The sequence below is a fragment of the Opisthocomus hoazin genome, chromosome 29, assembly GCF_030867145.1.
Source record: "Opisthocomus hoazin isolate bOpiHoa1 chromosome 29, bOpiHoa1.hap1, whole genome shotgun sequence".
NCBI lineage: Eukaryota > Metazoa > Chordata > Aves > Opisthocomiformes > Opisthocomidae > Opisthocomus > Opisthocomus hoazin.
The window spans coordinates 6,963,645-6,978,690 of record NC_134442.1 but is presented as its reverse complement, the minus strand read 5'-3'; positions in this window follow the sequence as shown (position 1 = coordinate 6,978,690).

The window sequence follows — 15,046 nt, the reverse complement described above, 5'->3', positions numbered from 1 at the left end:
CACATGCTGTCCCCGTAAAACCTCAAGGCTCCCAGGAAGCTCCAGATTACCTTCCTGGAGAATTTGTTCTGCACAGTCGTATCAAAGAAAGCCCTGGGTACACCTCACTCACCATTCCCCATCTCCACGGTCACCACGCACCAATGGGTGAGTTCAGATTCCAACCCTTGGTCTCTAACAGCTTCCAATGGGACCACAAGCTTTACTCTTCCAATTCCAAGGAGAAATAGGCCCTATGGGGTGACATTTCTTGGGCCTGTTATTGGCATCAGCCTTGGAAGAAGAGCCCAAATTTCAGTCAGTGCACTGGTGTGGTCACATCTTATTTCAGAAATGTTATGAGAGAGTCAGCTCTGTCCCAGTTAAACACACAACTTTATATTACATCCAGATTAGAGCAGGTTCATTCCTCAACAGAATTAAGAGGGATTCAGACATTTATGCAGGAAAATCTTAAAAATTATGAATAATAGAGATAATAATAAAAATAAAATACAAAACAGCAAACAAAGTTCAGGCCTACAGTGGGACACCATGACTTGGGGACAGTGGTGGAGATGGAGGCCAGGTCAAGGAGGGAGAGGTTGAGGAGGAAGAAGTACATGGGGGTGTGGAGGCGGTCGTCACAGGCTATGGCGGTGATGATGAGGCCGTTGCCCAAGAGGGCAGACAGGTAGATGGCCAGGAAGAGCCAGAAGTGCAAGAGCTGCAGCTCCCGTGTGTCTGCGAATGCCAGGAAGAGGAAGTCAGTGACAGAAGTTTCATTGGACATTTACCACCTCTGGGCATGGGGACCTGTCCAAGGAGAAAAAGACAATGACAGTTTAGGGAGAAATTTCTCTCAGCAGAAAAAAATACCATTATGAACAATAACCCCCCTCACCGAGCAGAAAGAGGAATGAGTCAGTTCCTTGTCTGTTGCTACCAATTGAGTGGTATTGTTCATCAGAGATTTATGTGCAACTTGGGCACCTGCTGTCCATGAGAAATTCTCTGGGTCAGGGCTGCCAGCATCGGTGTCAGAACAAAAACTGACCCATATTCCCAGCCCTGCCCCGGAGAGCAGGAGCACCACAGACAAGTGCAGAAACAGGGAAGAACACTGCAATGCTCCAGAAAGAATGAAGCAAGGACAGAGGCATATGGACTTTCTGTGAATTCTTCTCCTTATGCAATTGTCTTCGCTGCCACTCGGATGATGACACTGTAGGGCAAGTGCTTTGAGCATCTTTTTTTGTGTCCCATTTCCCAGGAATCTTTAATCTGAAGGTCTAGCAAGGGAGGCGCTGTCTCATGACCTGGACCCCACAGCTCTGGGGACAAAGTTTCTGTTGGGTAGCAGAGGAGACCAGGGGTTTGTGTTGGGTAATGTGTCTGCACTGCAAAGGATGGCAGGGAGGTGCTCGAATCCCCACTTCCACGACATCTCTGGTAGCAGCTCCCTCTCTCTCCCTGCCCGTGTCTCTGCTGCCTGGCGCTGTCCCTTGTGGGAGCTGTTTCTGTGTCCCTGGGTCTCCTCCCTGTCAATGCTCACAGAACCCAACTCACCGGCTGTGTGCTCAGCTCTGCCCTGCAGACATCTCCTGGCAGTGGCGCACTGCCCAGGGATATCTCTGTGTCTGGGGGGTCTAAGAAGCAGCTCAGAAAGATGTTAACAAGAACTGGGGTTTCAGTGCCTTCTCCAAAACAGAGAAATAAATTTGCATCTCACAGAACCACAGAGTCACAGAATGGTGGGGGCTGGAAGGGACCTCTGGAGATCAGCTTGTCCAACCCCCCTGCGAAAGTAGGGTCACCCAGAGCAGGTTGTACATGACCACATCCAGGCAGATTTTGAATATTTCCAGAGAAGGAGACTCCACAACCCCTCTACGCATCCTGTTCCAGGACTCCGTCACCCTCAGAGTAAAGCAGCTCTTCCTCACGTTCAGCTGGAACTTCCTACGCTTCAGTTTGTGCCCAGTGCTCCAGTCTCCCACTGCCCACCCAGCCAACCAAGAGCGGAAACACTGAAAGCACAGAATCCTTTCCTAGAAGGTGGATGGTGCCTCAATGTCCTTCAGAAGCACCGTCTGCAAATGTCCTCAGGGTGGTTTGGAGCGGAGAGCAGCCCTCACCCATGCAGGTCCTCCTCTACAGCAGAAGACGCTCCCCTTCCCTGCCTGGGGTCATTCCTTCTACCAACAGCTTCTCCCTGTAGCGTCATGGTGAGCTCCCTAGGCAGGATGAGTGCTGGCCCTGGCAGGAGGCAGTCCCTGCCCCAGCACACAGCCCCCATGGGTTGCAGGGACCCTGCTCTGAAGGACAGCCCTGGACACCCCTGGCTGCACACCAGAATTCACAGCCCTGCAGCCGGGAGGAGGCAGCTGTGGTGCCCTGTCCTTCTGACCATGCAGAGGGGAAGCCCTGCTGAGGAGCACATCCTTCCCCTCACACCAGCCAGCTCTGTCAGGTAATTGCAGGCTACTCAACTACACTGCCCTTCAGCCAGAGACTGACTGTGTTAAGGACTGGGAAGATTTCTCCACCAGTGAGCTCTCAGCTCTCTTCCAAGCCCAGACTGCCTTTAAGGTCTCTCTGTCTGGCTCTTCACTTGCCGCCTGCAGGCAGTGCCCTCAGCCCTGCTGTGCTTTGCAGAGGAGCTGCTCCTGGGCACAGCTGTGTCTGTTCTGTGTTACCTGGTTGCCATGAGCTCCCTCCATCCCAGGAGCCCAGCCCAGCTCAGCAGCAGAGAACCAGCCAAGGTGGTACTTCCTCTGCCCACTCCAGGCTCCCTCGAGGTATCCTTGGGGCTCCAAAGGCTGGCAGCTCCCAATAGTTAGCAAGGTCCTTCCAGGGGATTGTGTCTTGAAGTCAATTCAAGTAATCATGGACAATCCCTCACTAAACCGTGGAGAGAGACTGGTTCCAGCAGCATGGTTTGTCCTGCCAGAGCCTGGCTGACTGCAAGATGTGGAAATGTTCCTCTCTGGACATGTCCATTCCTGTACCATAAGAAAAAGACACACAGACAGGGAAAGGGAGCGGTTGGCTTCCCCTGTGCAAGGCACGGATTCAGCCGGTGAGACACAGACATCTCACCCCATGTTGGAACCCCTTGGGCTGAAGCGCGATCCAGCTCCTCCCATGCACCCCACACTCCCAAGCAAACCTCTTGGTTCAGTTCAGGAGCACACAAAAGAGTGGCCTGCGTGCGAGCTCCTGCTCTGCGCCCTGTGTTTGTATTCAGATGGGCCTCAGGTGCTCGCACACAGACACATGGTGACGTCGGACGTGGCAGCGGTGGTCCAAAAGGTGCGTAAGTGTTTGCAAGCTCTGATGGAAAAACTCTGAGAATATCCGCATTCTTTGTGAGCATCAGCTGAGGGCCAGAGGGGAAAGGGGACAGAGGGGGATATCCTTTGCCACCCACAAAGAGAGCAGCCACCTATGTGCTTTTGTCAGAGATCTCCCTGGAGCACGCAGAGCTGTTGAGCAGAACAAATGGAGGACTGCTCCAGACGGAGAGCCAGGTCTCCATCCACAGTACTCACAAGGGCTGCAGTCACTGCAAGGACAAGTCACATCCACATCCCCGCACTGAATACGTCAGGGCTCTCATTTGAACGGCATAAAAAAAGCCTCTAGTGCCATGCCAGGTGCCTGGGGTGCCAAACATGACTGCACTGAGCTGGCAAACAGAGCTCAGCACCTCCTTAAAGCTGTGCCCTCTCAGAGCTGGTGTGGGGCAGACAGCCCAGGGCCCACCAGACAGGTCTGGCACCTGAGTGCCACCTGAACACCAGAAACATGGCATAGATGCAAGGTCTGTCCCGTCTACACCCAGGGCCACTGCAGGGCTGGGAGGCAGATCACATCAGGACGCCCTCCCCTGTACCTCTGTTCTCAGCCCTTGGCCGTTCTCTCTCTGAATGTCTGCTCAGCTGCCTGGTGCTTTGAAGATGGAAGATGACAATAATGTTCACCGAGTGGATGGACTAAAGTCTCTTCTGCCCAGAGATTTTCTCTGAATCTCCCCTTTCCTGGACCATACTGGACCCTCAGAGCAATGTGGCTTTTGGATTAAATGAGATGTGTTGGGACATCTTGCTCACCTTGGGCTGTTTCTCTCTTCTTCTCACTCCTCTCTCCCACTTGCTGTTGCACAACGTGTTTTACCCCTACTCAAATATGTTATCAAAGAGGTGCTGCCAACGTCACCGAGTGGCTCAGATTTGGCAAGTGGTGGGCCCATCTTGGAGCAGGCTGAAACTAACTCTGTCTGACAAGGGTCCAACTCCTGGTGTCTTCTCACAGAAGCCACCCCTGTAGCACGTGCAACTCCATTACCGTCTCTTTTGCCATGTAAACCTAATACAGGGTGAATTAATGTTAGATCTTACTAACTACTTGATCAAGGAGAAGACATGGAAAAGGTCTTCTGTTAGCAACCCAAGGAAGCCTCAGGTCAATGAGTAGGTTCCTATGGGAACCTGGCAACCTGGCATTCACTGGCCAGGCAAAGCGGTGGGGTGCCAGCATTCTGAGGGATCTTGGGACAGGCTCTTAACACAGCTGCCAGGTGGGTCAGCAGAGGTAGTGCTCACCTGGACCTGGTCCTGACAAACAAGGAAAAGCTGGTCAGAATGAGACCATCAGTGTCTGCCATGGCTGTTGTGACCAGGAAATAGTGGGGTCCCAGGCACCAGAGCAGAGTGAGGAGGAGAGCAACAGAGCACAGGCTGGTGGACTCCAGAGGATAAGACATTGACGTGCTTGGGGGGAAGATACAGGTAGTGCCACAGGAAGCAGCTCTGAAGGGTAAAGGAACTCAAGAAATCTGATAGGCCTCACAGGACGGCCTCCTCCAAGCACAACGATGATCTCTCTTAATGCCCATGAAAAGAAGCATTCTTCTGGTGAGGCTTCTTGTCTGAACTGACGGAGCTCCAGGGAAAAGGACCAGAACACAGGAGGTGGAAGCAGGGACAGCTGCAAAGGAGGAATTTAGAAACCTTGTTCGTGGATGCAGGGATGATGGCAAAGACAAAGCTCCCCTGGACTTGATACTTGCAGGGGAGGGTAAAGGCAGCAAGATGAGCTGATCCTGCTTCCTTCACAACAAAAGAATAGACAGGGCAAACGTGGGCCTGCTGCTGAACTTTGGAAGAGTAGAAACAGGCAGGACTGAGGAACTTAATGGCTGCTTTGCCTCCGTCTTCACCAGCAAGGTCTCCCAGGCCTTTGTTCCTGAAGGCAGGAGTCTGGAGAACAACCAGGAGTGGAGGGGGCTCATGAGGGGTTACTTGATCAAACTCAGATATCATTAGAGAAGTGGAAACAGGTCAGCTGAGCAGCTACTTCCACACAAGTATCTTGGTCTGCCATGGCACCAGAGGTTCCCACCAGCCCCCACCATTTGGTCCAGAGAGGTGTGGTTCCTCTTGAAGTGGCCTGGCCTATCTCCTCACCCAAGTCATGCTTTGGGCACCCACGTTTCTGACATACTCAGACTTCATCAGGAGATGCTCCAGATCAATATGAATTAGAGAATGCTGATACCACCGCTGCTCTACGCGGAGGCAAAGGGGAAGTGGAAGTTATAGAAGAAATACTGCATCATTGCTGTTTGTTACTGAAGTGTTCTCTGTTTGGCTGCACTCCTGAAATCTCTCTGATCATCCACAGCAGACTTGAAACCTTCAGGAAAATGATGCAGAGAGGCTTGGCTTGGAAGGGCATTTTGCATATGCAAAGAGCCCTCTGGTGCCGAGTTCCTGAACTGCAAACACGGAAAGATGAAACAAACCTCCAATGAAGTGAAAAGCAGAAGCAAACCTCAAGTTTCTGAGGGTGTTTGAGACCCCACGAAGGGCCATCACTGACAAAGCTGTGAAGGAAACAAGCCGTCGAGGTGCCTGTCCCTGGAGGCTGGTGAAGCAAAAACTTGGAGACACTGGCTGCAGGTGGCAAAGGCAATGTGGAGGTGACTCTGAAGCCATGGAAGCCCTTGATGTTTGTTTATCACCAGAATGGCCAAGCCCTGACCCTCCTCTCCTTTACCAGGGCCTGGTAAAGGAGAATCTTTCTCACAAATATATCTCAGGGCTCTGCCTGTGGCGCGTGTGAGTGTGTTTGTGTTTCAGGGTGGGGATTTGGTAAGAAGTGGTGTTGCTTTAACCACAAGGCTATGGTCTTCTGAGGATTTGGCATTGCCTGTGAGTTCCCCACAACCCATCCAGCTTCTTTCATAGCTCTGCTAAAGGTCCTTAATCACCTAAGAGGTCCCAGTCCCAAACTTGCATTTATCCTCCATTTGGATCCATACCCAGAATCATAATCACAGAACAGTAAAGGTTGCAAAGGACCTCTGGGGATCATCTAGTCCAACCCCCTCTGCTGAAGCAGGGTCATCTACAGCAGGCTGCACAGGACCTCATCCAGGCGGGTCTTGAATATCTCCAGACAAGGAGAATTCACAACCCCTCTGGGCAAACTGTTCCAGGGCTCTGTCACTCGGAGAGTGAAGAAGTTCTTCTTCCTGTTCAGACGGAACTTCCTCTGCTTCAGTTTGTGCCCATTGCCCCTTGTCCTGTTGCTGGGCACCACTGAAAAGAGTTTGGCTCCATCCTGCTGACACACACCCTTAAGATATTATTAGACATTTATAATGTCCCCTCGCAGCCTTCTCCAGGCTAAACAAGCCCAGCTCCTTCAGCCTCTCCTCATAGGACAGGTACTCTGGTCCCCTCATCATCATCATAGTCCTGTGCTGGACTCTCTCCAGTAGCTCTTCATCTTTCTTGAACTGGAGAACCTAGAACTTGACATAGTACTGCAAATGGGACATCACTTGGGCAGAGTAGAGGGGGAGGAGTACCTCCCTTGACCTGCTGGCCACACTTTTCTTAAGGCACCCAAGGACACCATCAGCCTTCCTGGCAGCCAGGGCACACTGCTGGCTCATGGTCAACTTGTCATCCACCGGCACTCCCAGGTCCCTCTCCAGAGAGCTGCTCTCCAGCAGGTCAGCCCTGAGCCTGTACTGGTGTATTGGGTTATTCTGGCCCAGGTGCAGGACCCTGCATTTGCTCTTGTTGACGTTCATCAGTTTTCTTTGAGCCCAACTCTCCAGCCAGTCCAGGTCTTGCTGACTGGCAGCACAGACTGCTGGTGTACCCACCACTCCTCCAAGATTTATGTCATCAGCAAACTTGCTCAGCGTATGCTTTGTTCATTCATCCAGGTCATTGATGAAGAAGTTGAACAAGACTGGGGTCAGTACTGACCCCTGGGGGACACCACTAGTTACCAGCCTTCAACTAGACTCAGCGTCACTGATGACAGCCCTCTGAGTTCTGCCATTCAGCCAGTTCTCAATCCACTTCACCAGCCACTCATCCAGCCCACACTTCCTGAGCTTCCCTAGGAGGGTGTTATGGGCTCTTTCTGCCCGCGAGCTATCTGCAGACATTCGCATTTTCAGAGCAGGGCTGCCGGAGGTGCCCGGCACGGACCACCTAAGCTACGTTTGAAGTTTGAGGGGGCAAGACAAGCAAGCAGCCCCAGTCTCTGTGCCTCTGTGCGAGCACTGCCATGGGCAGATGAGGCTGAGCAACAGCTTTCCAGGCTAGCACCTTCTGCCTGCCAGCTATCTGCAGACGTTCGCATTTTCAGAGCAGGGCTGCCGGAGGCTAGAACTCTTTCTCGAAGGGAAGCACCGATTCTGAGCATGGAGGAAGCATGTCACATGGCCAGAGAAAGTCTGCCAAGAGAGGGTTAGGGCTTGTGTGGAGAGGCTGACAGAACTGGGCTTTCTATTGTGGTAAAGTGGAGGCTGAGGGAAAAATACTAGGAGTTCGAGAGAGATTGAAAATTTCTCCCCAAGAAGATGGCACTTTTTGATGGGTAGTGGGAAACAGTGTGAGAATGGACAGCCATCAGAAATTGCAGCTTTGGAGGTCCCGAGCAGACCTGAGGATAAAGAGATGTCATTCCGAGGGCAGTGCTGTTGTGCAAAAGGTCACTTAGAGGCAGTTTGGATCAGCCCATGATTTTCAAGTTTCAAGGACCTTCTGGCAATGATAGAGAGACACCAGTACAGGTAGGGACACAGTGGGGTGAGAACAAGTTGGGGAAGCGCATTGGATGTCTGCAGCCTGCAGGGAAACAGGTACAGGCATGGGACAGCGTAGAACGGCCTGTGGTGGAGATGGCCAACGGCACTGGCAGGGCTGAAAGGCCATGACAGAGCCGGGGTCTTTGTCTCCTTGACTCTAGCAGGTTTCTCTGTAGCTGAGGCCTAGAAGGAGAGAAAAGGTCCTCATGGCAATGGGACCTCATTGCCTCCTTGCACCCACCCTGGGGACAGCAGGAGGTGTCACAGCATTGTCCTTCACTTGTCATCACACTCCCCACAACTCCAAGAAAAGCCTGGAGCCACGAGTGAGGGACAGGATCTCCCTTCCTTTGAGCTTGGTGTCAGGGCTTGGCCATCTTCCTTCATTGAAAAGCCAAAGGGTTATCTCAGTGTAAGGGTTGCCTGAAATTTGCCTTTGCCTCTGTGGAATAATGGCCTCCAATTATTTGCTCTAACATGTCCAAGAAGAGTCTGTGTCAGTAATAGTCCTCAGTGGAACACACTGAGGCTTCAAGATACCTTGGGTTTTTCTTCTCATTTTGACTTCTGGAAAAGTTAGTGCAAAAATCCTCTTCGAATTTCAGATTCATGGACTCAGCACAGAATGCACCTTGGGAGACCTTACAATGCACAAAGCCCTCCTGTGCCTTTCTCTTCCTACACTATTTTCAAGACTTCACGCCTTGTACAGCTAATTGGAGCTGCCTTCGAGGTAGGTAAAGAGAAAGAGTACGATGAGTACTTAATAAAAAACTAGGTTTGCTTCTTAAGGATATTTTTCCTGTTTTTTTCAGTCTATTGAGGAACAGTACCAGCACTCTCCAATGGACATATCCCTACCCATTACACTCAGGTTTCCTCCTGTGCTTGTTCTTTGGTCACTCAGATGCCTCTCCACTATCTGGTTTCTGCTTCAAGGTTCAGGCAGAGAGACAGTCACCTCATCTTTCTTAAGGCTAATGAACAGTCAAGACCTTCATTGCCTTTGTATCTCTCCTTTCTTATGTCTCTGTCTAAAACTGTTCTTTCATGGAAATCCCTTGTGAAACATGGACCACATTAGATGCTGCTTGGACTTAGCATAGAGCTGAGGAGAGAGTTTTAAAGTTGATTAAATTGTATCCTGTTTCACTTTCGTTTGTTGGAAAGGAAGAGAAACTTTTCTGTGCCTGTGTGCAGCCCAGTTCTTGAAGGAAAGCAGGTGGGAGCTGGTGCAAAGGAGCTGTACCATGCAGCTGCAGAGATCAGTGGAGAAGTCTGATGTGAGGAGAAGTGATGCAAGTCCCAGGAGACTTATGAGGGAACTGGTGGGCTTGGGGAGGTGAGGAGCAAGGTTGTCCACATAGACCCCAAGGGACTACTTTTCCTTTCTTGCCACTTCACTCGATTAGATATTGGTTTAGATGGTCACTTCCAGCACACGAGGATTCATGCCCCACAAACATCCTCTATGCCCAGGGCTCAGCATCATAGGATCACAAGGGAACCGAGGTTGAAGGGCCCTCAGGAAGTCTGCAGTGCAACCTGTCAGAAACACAGTCAGACCAACTTATTCAAGGCTTGATTCAGCCTGGGTTTGAAAAGCATCAAGGAGGGTGACTGCCCGACCTCTCTGGGTGACCTGTTCCAGCACTGGGCTGAGATTGTGGGGAAAAAAGTTCTCCTTCTGTCCTGGCTGTACCTCTCCTCTTTCACCTTCCACCCATTGTCTTTTGGACAAGCCCAGTTCCCTCAGCCTACGCTCCTCAAAGGCAAAGTCCTCCAGTCCCTAGCTCTCCTAAGGGCCCTCCACCTTGCAAAAATTGCTCCTGAATTGGAGATCTGAAATCTGGATGGAGCATTGCAGAGTATCCCTTCCCTGGATCTCCTGGCCAAGCTCCTGGTTGTGCAGCCCAGGATCTGGGTGGCCTCCCTTGCTGCCAGGCCACATGGCTGCCTCCTGTCCAGCTCCCTGACCACCACAAAATTTCCCATAGGGCTGCTCCTAGCCACGCAGCCCCCAGCCTATTGCATTGCTGAGGTGAATCCCCTGCAGGGGCAGAAACTGGCATTTATCCTGCTGGCATTTCCTGAGCTTCATGCCAATAGGTTCTCTCGTCCTTCAGCTCCTTCCGTGAGCATAGAGGCCTGGGAGACCTTTTCAGGAAAGACTCAGGCAAAGAAGGCATTGAGTCCATCAGCCCCATTGTTGTCTTCTGTTACTAACTTCCCGTCCCCATCCAGCAGGAGCCCTGCATTTCCCTTCTTCAGCCTTGGTTTCTAACACGGCAATTTAAGCTCTTCTCTTTGCTCTTTACCTGTCTTGCAGCCAATAACTCCAGGTGGCCACTCCATGGGAGCTTCTTTGTGATCCCTGTCAGTGCCCTGGCCTGTTCCAGCCCAGCCCTCTGTACAACACACAGTTCCCCAGTCCCACTGCTCAGGCACAGTATGGGAAAAGGTGCATTCAGTAAGCGGAACAGTTTCTCTTGCACGATCCCCAAGACAACCCTCTGTGCTTTGGGCCCTTGCTGTTCCTCCTACAGGAAACAGCCTCCACTTAGTCCTGCAACCTACCCAGCTCTATCGGCATCCCATGTGGTGTTTCTAACACATCCCTGTTTGGGGTCTACCAGCGACTGGACAAAGAGAGAAGTTGAGCAGGGCTGGCCATTCCCTTCCTGCAGGCATGAAGCACAGTAGCAGGAGGAGGGAAACGGCCACGCAGCAAAACTCACCCAAAAACCTGTGGTGGTGAGTGGCCAGTGCTGGAATTGGCCAAATAGGGAGGCCACCAGTGAAAGCTCACTCCGGTCCCCTTCTTTACCGTATTGTCCCATGCCCTCCTCGTCCCATGGAGAAACCAAGTAAGGCTTCATGGGGTCAATTTCTTCAGCCTGATCCTGACCTCAGCTTCAGAATAGCCCAGCTTCTGGACATCAGCAATGAGGATGTGCCCTTTTATCAAAGAGATGTGACAGGGAAGGCCAGCTGTACCGTGGTGCCAGACACATGGGCAAAGACCTTTGGGTCAAACAGACTGTGTTCATGCCTCTGGAAAAGCTGAGTGCATGCTGGCATTCCTGAAATAAACAGAATTACCAAATATTGAATACCAGTCCACAGGTGTTTGTTATGAATAGGAATTTGTTACACCGCTTTGATTTAGCAGCAATTTAGGATTTATTCATATTTTTGAGGTAGATCACAAGATTACATTGTAGCATTATTAACAACACTTAATCATCAGCCAAATTAACAGAGTGATTCAATGAAAGCACAGCTGTAATAGTGATTTAGGGTTGCACACACAGATGAAAGTTAAATCACGCGTACGAGCAGACAAATAATTCTGAACCATATTGCACACAGACAGGGAAATGGTTCTGAACCAAATCACGTACACAGTTCGACACGCAGAGCGAGAGGTTAACCTGTGGTTAAAGCTGCCCTTCTTGTGACTTTCATGGATATACTCGGACTTATGTGCTGGCATTCATCACAGGACAGTCAGTGAAGTGTGCCAAATCAGGCCTTTGAGTCCTTGTGAAATCATCGACGGACAATCGTTCAATCCTCGTTAAATCTACCCTGAGAGATGTCCCAGCTCATGGGGAGATACTGGGTCACACAGCCTGCTGTGGACCCAGAGAGCTCAAAGGGTCTCACCTTTGGATATCTGTTTACGGGATCTTGAGATGATTTTCTTTCGTCAATACTCGCCATTCTGGCCAGAATTCGTGCTGAGTCATTCTGGCAGAGAGATGAGGCAGCGGATGGCCAAAGTGTGACCAGGCGGTGTCTGGCCACCCCATCTCCAGGCTACTGCTCTAGTGACCAAGATAACAACACAGTGGCAGTTGTTCCCAGAGCACTCAGAACTTCTCCTGGTGTGTCATTCAAACAGCAGATGATCTAGGTGTGACCAAAGAGTGCCTGATACTCTCATCACAGCACTTGTATGTAATATAACTACACAATGGATCTTAATCTCCTGTGTCCTAGAGATCTGGGTGGTGGCAGGACCACAGAGACTCCCAGATACAAAGAAAACCAGTTATAAATAGACATGGGCAGCTTATTGTTGCTGAAAGACTACTGACTGAAGAAGTTTCTTCAGTGCATCTTTGAGCTCTTGATTCCTCATGCTATAGATGAGAGGGTTCAATATTGATGGAACCTCCAAGTACAGAACAGCCAACAACATGTCCAAGGATGGGGAAGAGAAGGATGAGGGCTTCAGATAGCAAATCATGACAGTGCTGAGAAACCGGGAGACCACGGCCAGGTGAGGGAGGCACGTGGAAAAGGATTTATGCTGTCCCTGCTCAGAGGGTATCCTCAGCACAGCCCTGAAGATCTGCAGATAGGACAGCACCATGAAAACAAAACACCTAAAAGCTATAGAAAGGCTAACCCCAAGAAGCCCAACTTCCCTGAGGTAGGAATGTGAGCAGGAGAGCTTGAGGATCTGGGGGTTTTCACAGAAGAAGTGGTCCAGAGCATTGCCCTTGCAGAGGGGTATGGAAAATGTATTGACAGTGTGCAGGAGAGCATTGATAAAATCACTGCCCCAGGCAGCTGCTGCCATGTGGACACAAGCTCTGCTGCTCAGGAGGGTCCCGTAGTGCAGGGGTTTGCAGATGGCTACATAGTGGTATTAGGCCATGATGGTCAGAAGACAATGCTCTGCTACTATCAAGAAAGAAAACAGAAAGAGCTGGGCAGCACATCCTGCATAGGAGATGTCCCTGGAGTCTGAGAGGGAACTGGACATGGATTTGGGGACAGTGGTGGAGATGGAGCCCAAGTCTGTGAGGGAGAGGTTGAGAAGGAAGAAGCACATAGGGGTGTGGAGGTGGTGGTCACAGGCTATGGTGGTGATGATGAGGCCGTTGACGAGGACAGCAGCCAGGTAGATGCCAAGGAAGAGCCAGAAGTGCAAGAGCTGCAGCTCCCGTGTGTCTGCTAACAACAGGAGGAGGAAGCGGATGATGGAGCTGCTGTTGGACAGATGTTTCCTTTGGGCGTGGGATCCTGTCCTTAGAGGAAGAATCAATAAAGTGTTAGGGGAGAATTCTCATTGGAAATGCAAAGCCTTACTCCTAGAACTTTAACCCTGCTAAACTTCTGAGCACTTTCCATTCATTGTCAATGAGAACATTCTTCAGCTCCCTTGTTTGAGTTCTGGTTGGTGCTGGCTGAAGGTACTGTAAGGAGCAGGACCTTTGTCCTCTGCCTCTCAAGGAGTCTGCCCTGCTGTGCAGTAAGGAGTTCATGGGAGTACTGGTGTCAGGGGTCCATCCTGGTGTCCGACTTGGTCAGATGAAACCACTCCACACAGAAAATCACCTTGTCAGCCTCTACACTCTCAGTGCTGAGGAACGGCAATTACAGAGAACAATTGGAGAGGTTTAGGGTTAATAAAGCTCCCCCAGCTTACCTGGGGAGTTTTCTTGGAGTTCAGACACCTTCAGCATTTCTGCTGCACTCAGGGAGAAGAGAGGGACGCTGGTGAGGCATATGGCTTCTTCCACCCACAGATTCTCCCCACAGCACCATCGGGAGCTCCCCAGGCAGGCTGAGCACTGACCCCGGCACACAGACTCCTGCAGTAAAGGGACCTGCTCTGAAGGATAGCCCTGGGCACCCCTGGCTGCACACCTGGCTTAAAGTCCTACCAGGAATTCCCAGAGAAAGTAGTCAGCATGCCCTGCTCCTCTGATGGTACAGCAGGTAAAAAACTGATCTGGAACCAGACTTCCTCCTCTAGGCTTGAGAAGCTGTGACAATCCTCTTTTGGAGATCCCTCCAGCAGCTGCCAATTTACTGCCCTGCCTACAGGGACTGACCATTTCATGGGTTGTGAGCATTTCTCCTGTAGTGAGCTCTCCGTATCCTCCCACCCCACGCTGCCTTTAACCTCTCTCTGCCTTGCTCCTCTCCCCTCGCTGCCTGCAGGCAGTGCCCTCAGCCCTGCTGGGCTTTGCAGAGGAGCTGCTCCTGGGCACAGCTGTGTCTGCAGCGCTGCCTGGTTCCTCTCAGCTCCCTCCCTCTGCCCAGCCCAGCTCAGCAGCAGAGGACCAGCACAAGGCAGCTCTTTCTCTGTCGCCTCTGGGCTCCCTTGAGGTGTCCTTTGCTCTCCAGGACAACTTGCTGTGAAAGAGGCTGAAGCAATCTCTGATGTTGCCTCCCTCAGCTGGGGAGAGACACTTAGTTTCAACAGCGTCAATTCTCCTCTCAGAGAAAGAGTTAGAAACAAAAATCACCTTTCCTTGCCCCATCACAAGACAGGACAACCAGAAAGCTACAGGGAGGAATCTCCTTTGCCCCTGCTGAGGGAAAGTATTCAGCCTAGTCATTCGAGGCATCTCATCCTGAGTTTGAAGTCCTGAGGACTCAGGCCTCTCTCATGCACACCATAAAACACACTGGAGGTGGGATTCCTCTTGCCTCAGTTCAGGTGGGCACCAAAGAATTCTCCTGCATGGCAGCTGCTTGTCTCAGCTCCCTTGCTAATTATACGAGGTGGAGGGCAGGAAGATGTTCAGACACAGACACCTGGTGACAGGTTTGGTACCAGAGGTGACCAAGATGCGTGCTGGTAACTGCAAGCTCTAATGGAGCAGTTCATAGAGACAGGGCAGTGTCTGAGGGCACCTTCCTGAAGGCTGGTGGGAAATGCTTTTGACAGGCTGAAATGACAGAAAACGCCCACATTGAAGACAACTGATCCTGTAACTATTCCTTATGTTCAGGGCTGCTGGTGGATGTAATCAGCCTGACCAAACGGAGTCCCATGGCACAGGAAGAGCTACGTCTCTCACTTTCTGTTCTCCATCAGCTCTATTGTCCACATGGCCTTAACAGTATGACAGCATTTGTCTCCTGCGCATCCCTTCATTGCCTAACCTCATTCAGGGCAGCTGAATCTTCATTTGTTTTACA